General features: G+C 43.3%; 1 protein-coding gene and 1 long non-coding RNA gene across 4 annotated transcripts in view; both read right to left on the reverse strand.

The window, feature by feature from the left end:
- NHS (NHS actin remodeling regulator) overlaps positions 1-14,670 on the reverse strand; it is a 251,881-nt gene that overhangs the window by 207,015 nt on the left and 30,196 nt on the right. The window lies entirely within an intron of this gene.
- Positions 1-14,670, reverse strand: part of LOC136786747 (uncharacterized) — a 132,510-nt gene that overhangs the window by 88,266 nt on the left and 29,574 nt on the right. Inside the window, exon 1 of the long non-coding RNA XR_010826238.1 lies at positions 1-14,670. This exon is cut by the window's right edge and continues 29,574 nt beyond it. This is a non-coding gene — a long non-coding RNA (uncharacterized lncRNA).

The following is a 14,670-nucleotide window of genomic DNA, read 5'->3' on the forward strand; positions in this document are numbered from 1 at the left end:
CTGGGGACACACGTGAACACACACTGCTTGGACCAAAGAGAAGTTGGTGCATTTGATAAAATAAGAACAAAACCCTCCATCCAGAGCAGTGCCTGAGACACTTGCCACCAGCAGGCACAGGAGCTGCATGGGAGGGAGCGTTTTAACAGGGTGAGAAGACAGTAGCGTGCCATTTCAGTCCTGGCATCCCCGCCAATGCTGCCAGAAAGGAGCTGCCAGATGGGACTGTGGGGAATCCATACAAATCACACATTTTTCTGCTCATTATCCAGACAAGACCACCCATCCATTGCGTTGGAGGCTTCGCAGCTGACGCTAGCTACTTGGAAAGTAAGGTTATATATCCTAACCATCCAGTCTGGGTCTTACATTTTATAGTTTTTAATTTAGATGCTCTTGATTAATCCTTCCATCTTCCTTTCCAGTCCCACTGTGATGGAAACTGTAATAAATCACAGGCAGAAAACAGAAGTGAGGGGGAGGGCAGGCAGGGGAAAAGAACAACAAAACTACAAGAGAGATCAGGTTGGCCAGAGCAGGCGAAACCAAGAAGAATATAAAATGTCAGCAGTAAAAGTAGAGATTGAAGCAACCGGTGGGGCAGAAAAAGCAGCAGTAGGATGGAGGGGTTTTCTGCAGGATATAATCTTTAAAACAAAAACAACAAACCAATGCAGGGCGCTGTCATGAAATAGTCCACAGTACAGACAGCAACACAACCCTCCAAATACGGGTGGAGAACAACATCTTTGCTCAAGCTGTAGTTACCCCCTAAGCTTTTCCACAAAGGACAGAAAGAAAAGCTGAAGCGAACTGGCCAAATACTGGCAGTCAGCGCTAACTCCACCCTGCCTTTTAGCTACTGGCAAGGAAATAAACGTCCAGCAGACTACAGCCTGTTTCTGAAGGATTTTTATCAGAAACTATTTTTCCAATATATCTGTAATATTAAAAAAAAATACATTTTTTAGTGATAGAGACCACATTACTAATCAGGGTGGCCACCCTCCAAGAATAGCCAGTAACCACATCCAGTAACTTCGTTAACTATAATACGGTGCTTTGCTTAAAGTCCAAGCTCCTGAAGCCAGGTGGAGTGGAAGCTACAATTATCATTTTAGCAAGAGAAAAGGTAAAAAGGAATCAAAAATTCAAACCTCATCATTGTGGAGATGCAGTTAGAGATAAGCCAAAATTTCAAAGAGAAATTAAAAAAAAAAATCCAAATGCTTTATTATGTTAAAACTTGTTGCTTTTTAAAATCATCTTACAGTGTTTTAAGACTACGTTTTGACTATCTGGATGTTACAACTCCCTTCAGGAAGATGAATACAGTCAAATATAATGAACCTGTTTCTCTGGACTTATTGCCAGCTTGACATTTCAGAGCAATCTGCGCCAATTTTCAGTTTTAGTACTGAAACCCTCTGATGTAGAGGGAAACAGCAAGAGCCAATGCTCTGCCCATCACCCCTGCTTACAGACTCTCAGATAAGGGATCTCTCCAAATGACACATTCTCTGTGAACTGTCCGAAGAACAGAAATCAGGAAGATGGGATGCCTAAAAAATGCCCTGAGAGTACAAAGTGAAAGAACTGGCATTGCTTAGTCTAAAGAAACAGGGAACATGGGACAACATTATTCAAATATATTAAGTCTTTTGCAGAGAAAAGTCCATTTTCTGTGTTCACAATGAACAGAAAAATAAGCAGCAGGCTTACTTCACAGAGAAGAGAATTTCAGTTAGATACTGGGAGACGCTGTCGAATGTTGAAAATAGCAAAGCACTGGAACAAGCTGACCATGAGGTCTTCAATATTAGAGGCTTTTCAACATACGTTAAACAAACACCTTCTGGGAATGACATTGGTACAGTTGATCCACCTCGGGGCAAGGAGATGGAAGGCATGATCCTTTGAGGTCCCCGCCAGCCTGAGCTTTCTAAGATTGCATGATTTACTTGTTTATTAAACTAAAATTGCTTATATTTTGGAAAATCTGTGCTTTACCCTGCCATATAATATGAAATAACTTCTAAAAGCAAGCTACTTTGTGGGAGAAATTTCCTTTTCAAATAATTCCTCTTCATAAGAAAGAAAGGAATTGTCTGTTTTCCTTCTTTAAACCGTACCAACAATATTTACTCACTAGTTTCATCCCCGCAGCAAGCCAAAAGGCCTACAGAACATTCCTTTTAACGAAAACAAAAGCTTAAAGTGACAGCTCTCTCCTTCCCTAATCTTTTTTCTGTTTTTCAGATCATTTGTGGACATCATACTTGCTTTCCTCAGATGCTCTTCCTCCTCACAGCAGTTATACTACAAGGGGAATCTTCCCCTTAGATTCATTCCCACGTACCTGCTACACTCTGAGAAAAAAAATAAATATCCCACCTGTACATGTAGCTGACTTTTCCCCAGCCGCACACCTGGAGAGGAGGACAGAGGATCGATGAAGCCTCTTCCCAAAACACTCTCTCTAGATTTTGGACATAAAGGATTAAATCCAAGGAGTGGTAAATGAGATTTCAGAATGGGAGTAAGCCATGGCTAACCTTGAAGGAGACACTCAGGAAATGCAGTAATACTCAAGCCCAGACAGCGATCTGCAATGTCGATGGCACAATGCAGCGAAACCCCCTCAAAGCTGGCCAGGTCTTCTTTTACTGGATTACCTCTTTCTTCCTCAAAATCTGCTGAATAAATGAATCTGAAAACTTCTCTCACCCCTAAGTTCAGCCCAGCACTGTAACATCACAGGGACTGCACTACAAGAAGTTATTTTTCTCTCTCGTCTATTCTACTCAACGGGAGAAAGAAATGGAGTGTCCAGTGAATTTTCCCCATCACAACAGACTTGCACAGGCAAGTTTCCTTTCCAGAAATGCCACCTTTCTTTTAAACGTATTTTTGATGAGCAGTATGGAGGGGATGCTCCCTGGACAATGTGTCAGCCCCATCTCTACGGTCCCAGCAGAAGTTCTTGTGGGATCAGGCAGTCAGTTGATCAACAAGACTGCTATCAAAGTGTGGGCAGCATAAAGAGCCAAGGGATCAACGAGAAAGTACTTTGGGAGAAAAAGAATCATTTAACATAAGTAAGAAGAGAAAATGTGGAGCCAAAAGGTGAAGCTGTTGCATTCCCCAATAGAGATGTGAAATGGTAAATGCCAGCACCTTCATAAATACATAACAAATCTTAGTCCGGGAGCTAGTAGTTTGAAAGAGAGTTCTTGGAGGTTACAAAAACACAATGTGATGTGTACAGGATTATAAAAGCAGGAGGTCTCCCAGGGCATCCACTCTACCTCCCACCCAGCCAGGGTTATTTCCCACAAATCATCAGAATGCACTGCACTTACAACAAAAAATGTTTTGAATACATTTATCTTTATTGTAGTGCTCTTGAGCAGCTAGGCTTGCAGGGGGAAGTGTGAAGAGATTTAAATGAATTAAGTGAGGAGAAACTACTATTGTGCTTTTAAATTGTTATTAAAGACTTCTGCATTCTCCTGTAATGGGCGTATCTGGTATCTGTGAGGCAGTTGGTGCTCTTTGGAGGACAGTACATTTCAGACAAATGGTCTCTTGAGGGAAAATTGAAACAACAGACCTGAAACAGCTCTGCTGTGTCAAAGGCATCACACCGACTAGATAAACCTTTACGTTTTCAAAGAAACCATTGTACTCTTAGGTTGCAGAAGCATGCACCAAAAGTTTTGGGAACAGGGTGTGCCCTTTCTGGCTCTAACAACTTTTAGAGAGCCAAGAGGAAGGTCCCATGCCTTTCTTTTAGGGTTTTGTAGCTTTCTGATTATAATACATGCCTGACCTCAGGAAGCAGCCAAAAAAAATCTTTCCCAATTAATGTTACCTGCTAGATCAGCAGGCATTACAGGTTATCAAATATTAAAAACAACTTTTTAGAAATGCAGAATTGGCCTTATTAACCTGAGGGAATGGAAGGATGTGTGGGTGAAATCATCACTCCCGTGATTTAACAGGAGCTTGGCCTCAAGTGCTTTTCCCTGAAACCTGTTACTTCAGCATCCTTCCTACACTGGCCAGGTGCAGGACTGGCAATGGTCACTGCTCTACCTGCTGAACTCTTTCAGCAGATTATTATTATTTTTTTTTCATTATTACTTTTTTTTTTTGCAGGCACTCAGCCTTGCAGTGAGATTGTTGGAGAAAGAGGAGGTGGAAGTGTTGCTGCCAAGCTCGTAACTATCTTCAGGGACAGGCAGAGCAGTCACATAGGAAGGAGAAATACACTTTATGGCCCATTTTGCTGTACTCTCATGTCTCTAGGCTTAGCTTATTAACTGACCCTCTGGGTTCTTTCTTTATGAAAAACCTCAAGCAATTTTTCATGTCACCCTCATGCAAAATAGCAACACGCCACAAGCTGCACAGTATGGGAAAGCCAAGACAAGTCTCCCTTCCTCCTTACCCTTTTCAGAAGCTTTGCTGCCTGCAGGACTGGGGGAAGGTGGGAAAGATGCCCTCTCTTCTTGCTGTTGTTTTTCCCTAGGCCTCCCATAAGCTACCAGCAAATATCAGATTGCTGGCTCAGCTGGAGAATTTGTTAAACAAGAGCTAAGGATTACTTACATAGGAACTGTAAACCCATCATCAAAACGCTTGTAATTGCATGAGAAGCCAGCTGTCCAAAACGTGGAGGTCTCAGCCAAGTTTTGCACACAGCCACGGGGCTCTCTTGCTTTCCACCTCCCCCCATCCTTGTTTAAAGAAAAGAAAACAAAACACCTTTAGCTCAATCAGTGGGGGCCACTTCCTCCCTCTCCAAGCAAAGGAGCAAGATTCTGTCAATTAACTACAAAAAAACAAGTATAAAATCCCTGATAGCGAAAGGCTTTCAAAGGTGATGCCTCTGGTACAAGCCTTGTCTCCTCACCTGCTTCTGCAGGAACTGCAAAGTGCTTCCTCTTTCTCCTTTTACTCTCCAATTTGGCTTATCTAAGGTCTACCAGGTACACATACTCACAAGGAGCTTTTCATTAGGAGCAGGGTTTTTGCCAGGCTAAGCAAATACAAGTGAGACGTAAGCTATCTATCACCCAGCATTGCCTCATTGCACCACCCCTCTCTCCATACTCCACCTTGCTTTCCTCACACCCAACAGTGACCTAAACTGCTGGGCTATAAGACCTGGACAAGTATTTCTGGCAACCCATTAAAGCCCAAGTCAGGGAACAGCTCCTGCACTTTGGTATGGCAGAGGTGCTTGATCTCAGTAGCACACCAGCCCACCTAGGAGTAACACAGAGTCATTTTTCATACACTTTCACGGCAAGGAGGATAAATGGAGGTTCACGCCTGATAAAGCAGCCATCACAGCCTGTGATTGAGTCATGACGGCTTCTTCAACCATGGTAGCATGATATTAAGGAATTCTATTTCCCTGCCTCTTTCCCTTTCCTTTGCTGTTTTATTTTACATTTGAAACTCAGAGTTTTATTATTTCTTCTTTCTTTTGTCATTATAGAAACTATGGATCGTTTGTACTTGAAATCCCCAGTGACAGGTACAGTTTGTCCTGATTGATGTTGACTTTAACTTGTTTTGCAGACACTAAATAAATGACAGACTATGAACAGAAAGGGCTAATTAAAGAGGACAGAGGACCTGAAGGCTGCAAAGGTGGCCACTGCTCAGAAGAAAAAACTAAATTTCCAGGTTTAAAAAATGGAAGGAAGCTTGTAATAAACAGCTGGTTTATGTCTGGCTTAGATAAGGGGCTAACAGACCACCAGCACTACGAGTGAGGCAAGTTTCGCCTTCACTTGTTTGAAGGAAACAAGATGTCGTTCCTGGCCAGCCGTCCATTCCTTGTGCTGCTCAAAGCAACGACAGAATGACAAAGCTGCGGTGCAGGTGAGCAAAGAGCAGGAGAACATCCAGAAACAGCTGACATCCTCGTACTGCATTACATGCATCTATCATATAGCAAGATAAGAAATGTAACAGCAACTTTCTGTGCCTGTGAACAGAAATAGACATTTGAGTTCAGTTATTACAGCTGTAGTATGCTCCCACTCTCAGCTCTGTGCCTTTTTTCCACACCACCCACTACACTTGGAACAGCTTCCAGTTTCCTTTTTACCTAATGACCCAAATCTCCACAGAACCTATTTTCCCCTCGAAGCCTTCCTACATCTGCTACGTTTGGCCTAGCGTCTTTGTGCCATTCCATGGCCAAATTGCTGTCCTGGTCCCGGTAAAAACACCTGAAAGAGGGCTAGATTTCCTCCACTGTTTGCAAGTGCTGCATGCATTTATGCAGGGTTGTACGTACCAGGAATCCGAGAATGACTTCCCGCATTACGTGCCATCTTACAGCACGCGCTCTCCAGATTTCGTTACAAAGAGCCCTAATCCTCACACAGCCATGCCTCAAGCTGCCTGCTGCCACAGCTACAACACCAGCATCGTGATGAAACAGCTGTGTTGGTGCGGTCAGAAAAATGCAGCGAGCTTCTTTCTGTTCAACATGCATTTTGTCTCCCTCACGCCTATGTGACTTGCAGTAAAGCAAATAATTCATGGTCTCAAATATATATATGTTAATTTTGCTGTTAATGTTATTATTAATGTTTAATTAGTCTTTGCTCTGAAGATGAAAAACACTGAAGCACATAAGTTAGGCTCCTGCAATTACTGTGATTGAACTCACAAAACCAGCTAATTGCACTTGCAAATTACAAGTTAGCTATTTGCACATCTACTTCCTCAGTCTGCCAGCACCACCACGATAACTGAGTACAGAGCCTGGAAAAAAAGTAGGGTGAATTATAGTAATTCTGTTCACTGTTATTGGTTCTCTATTTCACTTCCTACATAGCAGGATTTTCTGATCCTGCTTCCACGGCCGGAGGATTTTCAGATGATCATGCCCCCTGACGCGTGCAAGACCCAGAGCTGGTGCTCAGGGCATCCCACAGCCAACAGGAGCAGAAAGAAGTCTCCAGGAGGAGGCAGTGGGCATGGGCTTCCCCTCCCTGGTACAGGGGCAAGTGTCAGCCATAAGGACCACTGCCTTCTGCTTCTAGCCCTCGCTCACGGAGGGCTGCTGGCCCTTCCCCTCCCCTTGCAGCCACCTCCCGGCATTGCAGCGGCCCAACAGCTAGGTGTGGGCTGAACCAGTTTGGTGAAGCGCAACACGAAGCTCTTGGACATGCTGTAATGGCTGCTGCAAAATGGTCTTCTCAGCACACCCATTAACACACACGCATAAATATGCTTTCCAGCATATTTATAAATGCATGCATTCATAAATATGCATTATCACACATGCATAAATATGCTTTTCAGTCCAACGCAGAGCACCAGCTGAAACCCTAAGGGAGGTGGTGACACCGAGGCAGCTTTGGCCCTCACCCCTCAAATCACACCATACCCTCAGAAGGGAACTGAGCGTTCGTACAGTGCAGAGGATGAAGGCAGAGCATCTAATTGCACCGAGCTCCCTGACATCTCCGTCTGGCAATGCTCAGACCCTTCACACTGCCACAGCGATGCAGAAAGGACTGGACTCACCAATAGCCTCCCTGAAGCAGCACTGGAGGGAGTCTGCAGTGTCTCTGCTGCACGGTTCATTCATATTTGACCACCTATTTGACAGCACATTAATACAAGACTTAGTGGTTGTTTATTTTTTGCTAATGATTCCTCAGGAAGTGTATATGACCTGGATGGATGTCTGAAGGCAGCAGGAAGGCAAGGGCTGATCAAGGCTCTTTCTCCTGACAAACAGATTTCAGTTTGTCTGTTTTGCAGCAGTGTCTTATGTCCTCTAACAGCAGCAGGGCCTCTGAGTCCTCTCCCCTCCCCCTCACAAAATTAAACATTTGCTTGTTTTTCTAATCTTGCTGTAGACAGCCTCCACAGGTCACCCACAGAAATGAGGACACAATATTAAAATCAATCTGCCCTGCATACTCATTTAAACAGAGGGGAAAAAACAGAGCCACAGAGCAGAACTGCAGGACTAGAATAAAAACCAATAACGTGCCCCTTCTCTAATTTCTCTGAAGGTCTTTCTAGAGTTTTATTCCCAACAGGGCTCCTTAGATGCCTTGGTTTGCCTGCAGAAACACTTGATATTTCTGTAGTCCAAATCAAAGTGAATTAAACATTAAAGCACTGTGATAGCATAGCAGGTCTGATGTAGGAGCAAAACTGGTTAACATGGCACTGAAGTTTATGAAGCAGTGAACTGGACTTTCCCCCTCCTCCTCCTCCCTCCTCAGATGTATTTACTTATTTATTAGTTCATTGATGCATCCTCAGCGCAAAGCACAGGAATCTCCTTCCAGTACAACTCTCAAGTTATACTGGTCTGGCACTTTGCATTTCCTGCATATTGCATGACACACTTACATGTGCACAAGCTGTGGGACACGCTGCATGCTGATGTGTCCTCGCAGATGGTGCTTTCCAAACACTCCCTCGTTAAAAGGCAGCACATCAGCCAAAGGATCTCCAACGCTCCTCAGAAGAGCAATCCTTCATCTTTCAAGGTAAGGCCACGTGAACACCATTACCACCAATCTTCTTCGGTCGCAGGGTACAGAAAGCATCAAAGAGAGGTCTTATTCACAGGTGAGATCCTGGAGCATCTTCCACTGACTCTGATCATGTGAGATTACCAAATGGGAGAGAAGCCAAGGACAGGTGAAAATGAGCAGACACACACACAGGTACCGAAGGATCTACAGCAACCGACTCGACGTACAGACATAAGGAGGAAGAGTTTGGCTTCTCTTCCATGCAAGGCAGGAAATCAAACACAACAACAACAACAAAAGCTGAAATGAAAGAAGTAACTCAGAGGAGCACACTAGAGAGCCAGGAAAGGGGATTAATTCTTAAGGCCAACTAAAGGGAAATAGGCACTAGCCAGGGCCTTGACTTACATATAGTAGAAACCTGCACTTCAAATTAAGCCCAGAGGAAGTTTATCCACCAGAGCTGAATAATGAAACCATCATTCAAAACGATTTCATGTAACTTTTTTTTTTCTTCTTTTTTTTTTTTTTTTTTTTCCAAGAGAGAAGCTGCAAGGCAATTTAAAGCTCAACTGTATTAAGGTTCATCGGGGTGAGGTCATCTGGAGATGCTCTGATTCCCTCTGGGAGTTCTGATGATTTTGACTCCCCTCCCACACATTTCTATTTCCCTCTCTCAGCATGTCACATCCACGGCTATCAAGCCCTGACCGGTGAGGGCTGAACATGATTCAGATCCCTTCTTTATTCTCTTTAGAAATATTTAGCAGGTTCTTTAAAGATGCTTTTGATTATTTATTATGCAGGACAAAAAGTTCAAAACCTTTTTCAGCACTGGTGATCCCATTCCTTTCCCTGTTTTTGAACTGCAGACATTAATTTCACAGCTAACTTTATTTCAGGAGGTGGTTTTGCATAACCTGCGAGATTGCTCTAAATCTCTATTATGGTTCCCCCACCAATGCAAAGAAGAGATGCAATATGTATATGTGCCTGAGGTCATCACCAGCTGAATGCCCCAGCCAAATACTCAGCCAAGTTCCCGAGGAGAGGGCAGAGTGCTCTTACACAGATCTCTGCTGTCACAGGGGTCAGGCCCTGTGAATATACTGTTTTAACTCATGCCTGCATTGGAAAGGGGTCAGGTGAGGACACACAAACATCCCAGGCCAGATGAATGTACAGAACTGCAGAGGTAACAAGCCAGACAGCTCATATATAACTTTGCTCAAAAACTGGCATATTAGATTCCCTTTTTTTTTTTCCTCCTTTCTATTATCATTATTTTGAGGGGAAAAAAATGTTGTGCAGAGCCAGCGTTCAGGAAAATGAGCATCATGTGTGTTTTAGCAGCTCTACTAACATGAAGACAGAAAGAAATTTTATATCTTAAGTTCATCTATTCTCTTTTGAATATTCTGAATGCATTTTTCCTCCACCTTCACTTTCCTTTAAGAACATGGCCACAGCAAGTATGCATGATAAATTATTTATTAAAATCCTCCTCTCCTTCTCCTCTGATTTCTGGCTATAAACATGAATGTGCCTAGTCAAGATGAAAAGGTACAGCATTGATTCAAACAAGTGCTTCCTTGATGGATAAACAGCTTAAACGTCCTTCACTGCTTCCCTGTTTTCATTTACATTAAGTGCCCAAACTATCCACTGACATCAGGGTCCCTTTGGCCCAGGTATTAGCCAACACCTATGAAAAGACTATCCCTCCCCCAAGAGTTTCATGGTCTAAATGAAAAGCAGAAATACAAAGAGGTGAACCAACCTGCTTGCCACCACAGAGCAGGCTATGGCCAGGCACAGACCATAATCCGGGTCTCCTGCCTCTCAGCAGGGATGGTGGCACCTTGCCACACTGCTGCAAGCTCTGCAATAGCTTTCACTAATACTGCTAGTGATTCAGGTTGACCCAGTGAGGCTGGCTCTTCTCACCTCCGTTGCATATGAGAAGCTGGGGATCTATTAAATACTCTCTTCGTATTTCCTTCTTCCTCTCCCTGGCTGGTGTTACCTCTCAAGGGAGGCTCTGCAGCTGGGGGAGGGAGAGAAGGGAGAGAGGGAGTAATCTCTCTATTACAATATGCTTTGCAGTAACAAAATAATAATAATAAAAAAGCGAGACCTCCTGGACTGTCCTATTTGCTTAAGCAGGGAATAAAAAATATAGGAAAAAATGTATGTGTAGAGATTTGAGGAGGGCTTTTCAGTCTAGGTATTTAATTTTGGTGGTTTTTTTTTTTATTTTTGTATTCTTTCTCTAAATGAAGATTTTTATTGACAGGAAGTATTTGGCTTTTTCCCCTTAAAATTAATTCTGAGAAAAGCCTGTATATTCCTTTCATAAATAGCTGCTTTAGAGGGGAACAAGAAGATAATAATAGCATACATTCTCAAGAAAAAGCAGTAAAAAAAAAAAAGCATCTCCTTTCTCCAAGACACGAATGTGTGCAGTGTGGCTAGCTCCCTCTCTTCACACCTGTAATCATTGCCCTTCTCAGTGAAGTCAAGGACATTAATTTTTACTGAACACATTTCAAAAGGCCTCTAGCTGTCCTGTCCTCCTGAAGGACAGCAGCTCCCTGCACACACGAGACTTCTCCCGGAGCCCAGCTCCAGCTGCAGGTTTATGTGCTGTTTATATGCCTGCAATGGGATCCACCTCTTTTTCTCCCTTCATGGGTACCCCAGGTTTCATACTCTTCTACTTCCCTTTCTACTACACTCCTTTTCCCTCCCATTGCTATCAACCCAATGTGCCAACTAGGCTCAGATAATAGCTAGCTCCTTTCATTTAGGGCAGTAATGTTTCGTTGTGTATTATAACACGTGCAGCTGAATGGAACTCGATGGTCAGTAGTGGCTGCCAAGATTTTTTCCTTTGCTGTGACATTACATACGTGACTTCCACAGACCAAAGTACTCCGTATGCAAATAGTGGAAAGGCACCAAGAACAACTCAAGCCCACCTTTATCTCAGACAGCATCTGTTTTGCTGAGTAGCTGTGGCATAAGTTGGAGAGTAAGATTTCTTACCCTGTTTATTTTCAGGAATTACCCTGCTATAAGGAATTTTATACCGGGGAAGTCTAGCTTAATAATGGACCGCATGAAAGCATTCCACTAATACAGCAAAAGCCATTTTGCTTTCAGTAGTTCACATACGCGGTGCAGAGGGACAGAGACAGCTTGAAGCCCCACTTAAAGTGCCCTCCGGAGAAAACTGCAAAACTTGTTGTTTAGCTGCAGCGTAACTGTGACAGATACACAAAGCACACCCCATAGTACAGAATTACATGAGCTAATGGAAATTATTTGCAGGAGGGATGGCAGAACAGTTTGTCTCATTGACTGGTACAGTCTTTGTCACCAAGGCTTTCAAATGCTGCAGCTCACATTTAAAAACACAAATAAAACTATAAAGGGCAACAGAGAAATAAAGACTTCTATGACAGGATTTATGATTACAATGAGAAACGGGAAGTATTTTGGTAGGGACAAATCTGGGGTAGAGCTGTCGGTTTTAAATTATACACACACACACTTTTCAGGGATGCAGACCTTTTTAAAACACACTTCTAGCCTTCCCTTATCGAAAACCTTTTTAAATATTCAGACATGATTAGATCAAGACATGATCAGATCAAGCATTTCGCTACAAAGCCCGATGAATGAGCTGTGGCATTTCAGCTGTCTGAAAGACATGACTGCGGAGTGAAGCCGAGGGGAGGAGAAGAGACTTTAAGCTTCACTGACATGCACTCCATATAAAAGGCATGCTAGGCAGACTTTTTGGGTCAGCGGTAATCAGCAAGAACATTAAAGCCTAGCTGTACTGTAACCGTGGAAAAAAAATCTCTCTTCCACTCTAATAGCAAAAGCAGTCACAACGGCCGTGGTGAGCAGCCAAGTGAGGGGCCACTCACGCTCCTGTCCTACTGAAGCCAATGGCACTACAGCACTGACGCCGTGAACCTCTGCCAGGGAGTAAAGCCCACTCGCCAGAGCCCCGAGACACTACCATGCTCCTAAATTGCGTAGGCATGCTCTGCTTTTGTGCCACCTGGTTAGGAGACAGCTTAAGCACAGATTAACCTAGTGAAAATGTTCCCACTCACCAACCTGCACCGAACAAGCACGTCACCAGCCCCCTGACTTGCGAGCTAAGGAAGGTTGTTTCCAGCATGAGGTACTCGCTGTTTTTACTAAAGTCAGCTGGCAAGAGGCTCGCATCCCGTGCTCGGGTTTGTGTTCTTCTCTCCTCGCTCTGCTTGAAGTTCTTCAGCTGTTGAAAGCAAAACCGTCTAGCTGACCATCAAGTAATTCAGACCCCAGACTTCACTTCCCATTAAAGCTGCACACGATGATAAAAAGCAGGTCCTTATTTTACTCCAGCAGAGATTCCCCGTCAAATTAATCATTCGTGCTTTGAGTAATTAAAAAAAAAAGAAATCTCTATGCAGCACTTGGATAGATACTGCACTTGAGTATATGTAAACAGGCTCCAGTGGTAGACGGTGTGCTGTTTGAATGTTTGGGATTTCTATTATCTTATGATCAATTGGAAATCTTACTCAGATGACATAGGACCCCTTCCCAAATGTTAAACATACATTTTTAAAATGAGCTTCGTTTCTTAAAAATATACCCCAAATAACTAGACAGAGCTTCTTCAGATGTTGCTCACAGATGTGGCTGGCTTCACCCAGGTTTGTATTTTTGTGGAACTTGCATTTAGAAACAAAATCAGGACTTCATGATGATCAAGGCAGAACAGAGGCTATCTATCACCTTTCAGCAACATGCACATCCTTGAAAAGAGTCTGGATAACGCTCCCTCCTCAGCCCCTCTTTGATTCCTGCTTACCTCATTGCTCAGTTAGTAATGTCTTTGTCAAGAGACCCAATGGGCCCGAAGTCTGGTTTTAACAATTATTGGCAGCAACAGTCTCAGGAGGAGAATCATGGAGAGGAGAACTTCAGGAAAGGCTCCCCTAAGGGAATCCATGAAATCCTCCATCACTCTGGGAGAACTTGGTCCAAAGTCCAAATACCCAAAGGGTCTGGCTCCAAATCCCGCAAAGACCTTGCAGCAGCCCCTCATTTGCACCATCACAATTTGTACCTCTGCCAAAACCACCTGACAGATTGATGCTACAAGCACGGATGCTTGCCTACTTGTCCTGCAGTCTTCATGATGGGCACGGCTAGTTTTGGGGGGCAGCAAGGAAGCAATCACCTGACATTCCGTACGTGGGAAACACACAGGCAGACACATAGCTAAGGAATGCAGCAAATAAGTCAATATGAAAAACAGAGGCCTGGCTTTTTGCATGTACCTGGAGCTCCCGCAACTCAAATTCTTATAGCACAGGCTCAAAATACAGAAGAGGATGGTGGAAAATAACAGAAGAGAAATCTAATGCTTTGTCTCAATAAAAGCATTTCCTAACTTCTAAGGAATGATAAAGTGACCTACATGCACTGCAATTAATGAACACTTTTCCTGTCCTCTGTTTCTGGAGCCAGACAGCCTGCACACCATCACAATAGCATCACAGGTCTCATTCTGTGCGTGTCATGAGCTTTGCTATGTAACAACACTGAGTTTGCCATTCCATCCTGGAAGCACTCTGTATTTTGGGAAACTACTGGCTGGTGCTTGTTACCCAGCAGAACCAAGGCATCAAGAGTAAGATATTGCTTCTTGAGCAAGTAAAGAGGCTCTCACTGACATAGAACCAAATGAGCAGCTTTCCCAGGAGTGTTTTTACAGGACACCAGCTCAATATTTAAAAAAAATAAAAATAAATCAAGGATTATGTATGATGAACAGCTGGAGTATGTTAAACATATTTTACTTTAGGTTTGGCAGGGTTTAGTAAATCATGATTTAATCACACTCCCAGGCCATCACTGTAAGCGAACTCTGGAAATGCTCAGTAAGACATAAAGGAAGGATAAACAGAAGAATGGGAAAGACATTTTACCAGGAAGGACGTAGCCTTTCGTTATTTAGCTTTGGAACAAAACAAATGTGAAGAAGTCTCGGAAAGGAGAGATGAGAAGAGATATGAAAGAATACCACAGAATTTCACAGAATGGTTTGGGTTGGAAGGGACCTTAA

The sequence above is a fragment of the Anser cygnoides genome, chromosome 1 (genome assembly GCF_040182565.1).
Source record: "Anser cygnoides isolate HZ-2024a breed goose chromosome 1, Taihu_goose_T2T_genome, whole genome shotgun sequence".
Lineage (NCBI taxonomy): Eukaryota > Metazoa > Chordata > Aves > Anseriformes > Anatidae > Anser > Anser cygnoides.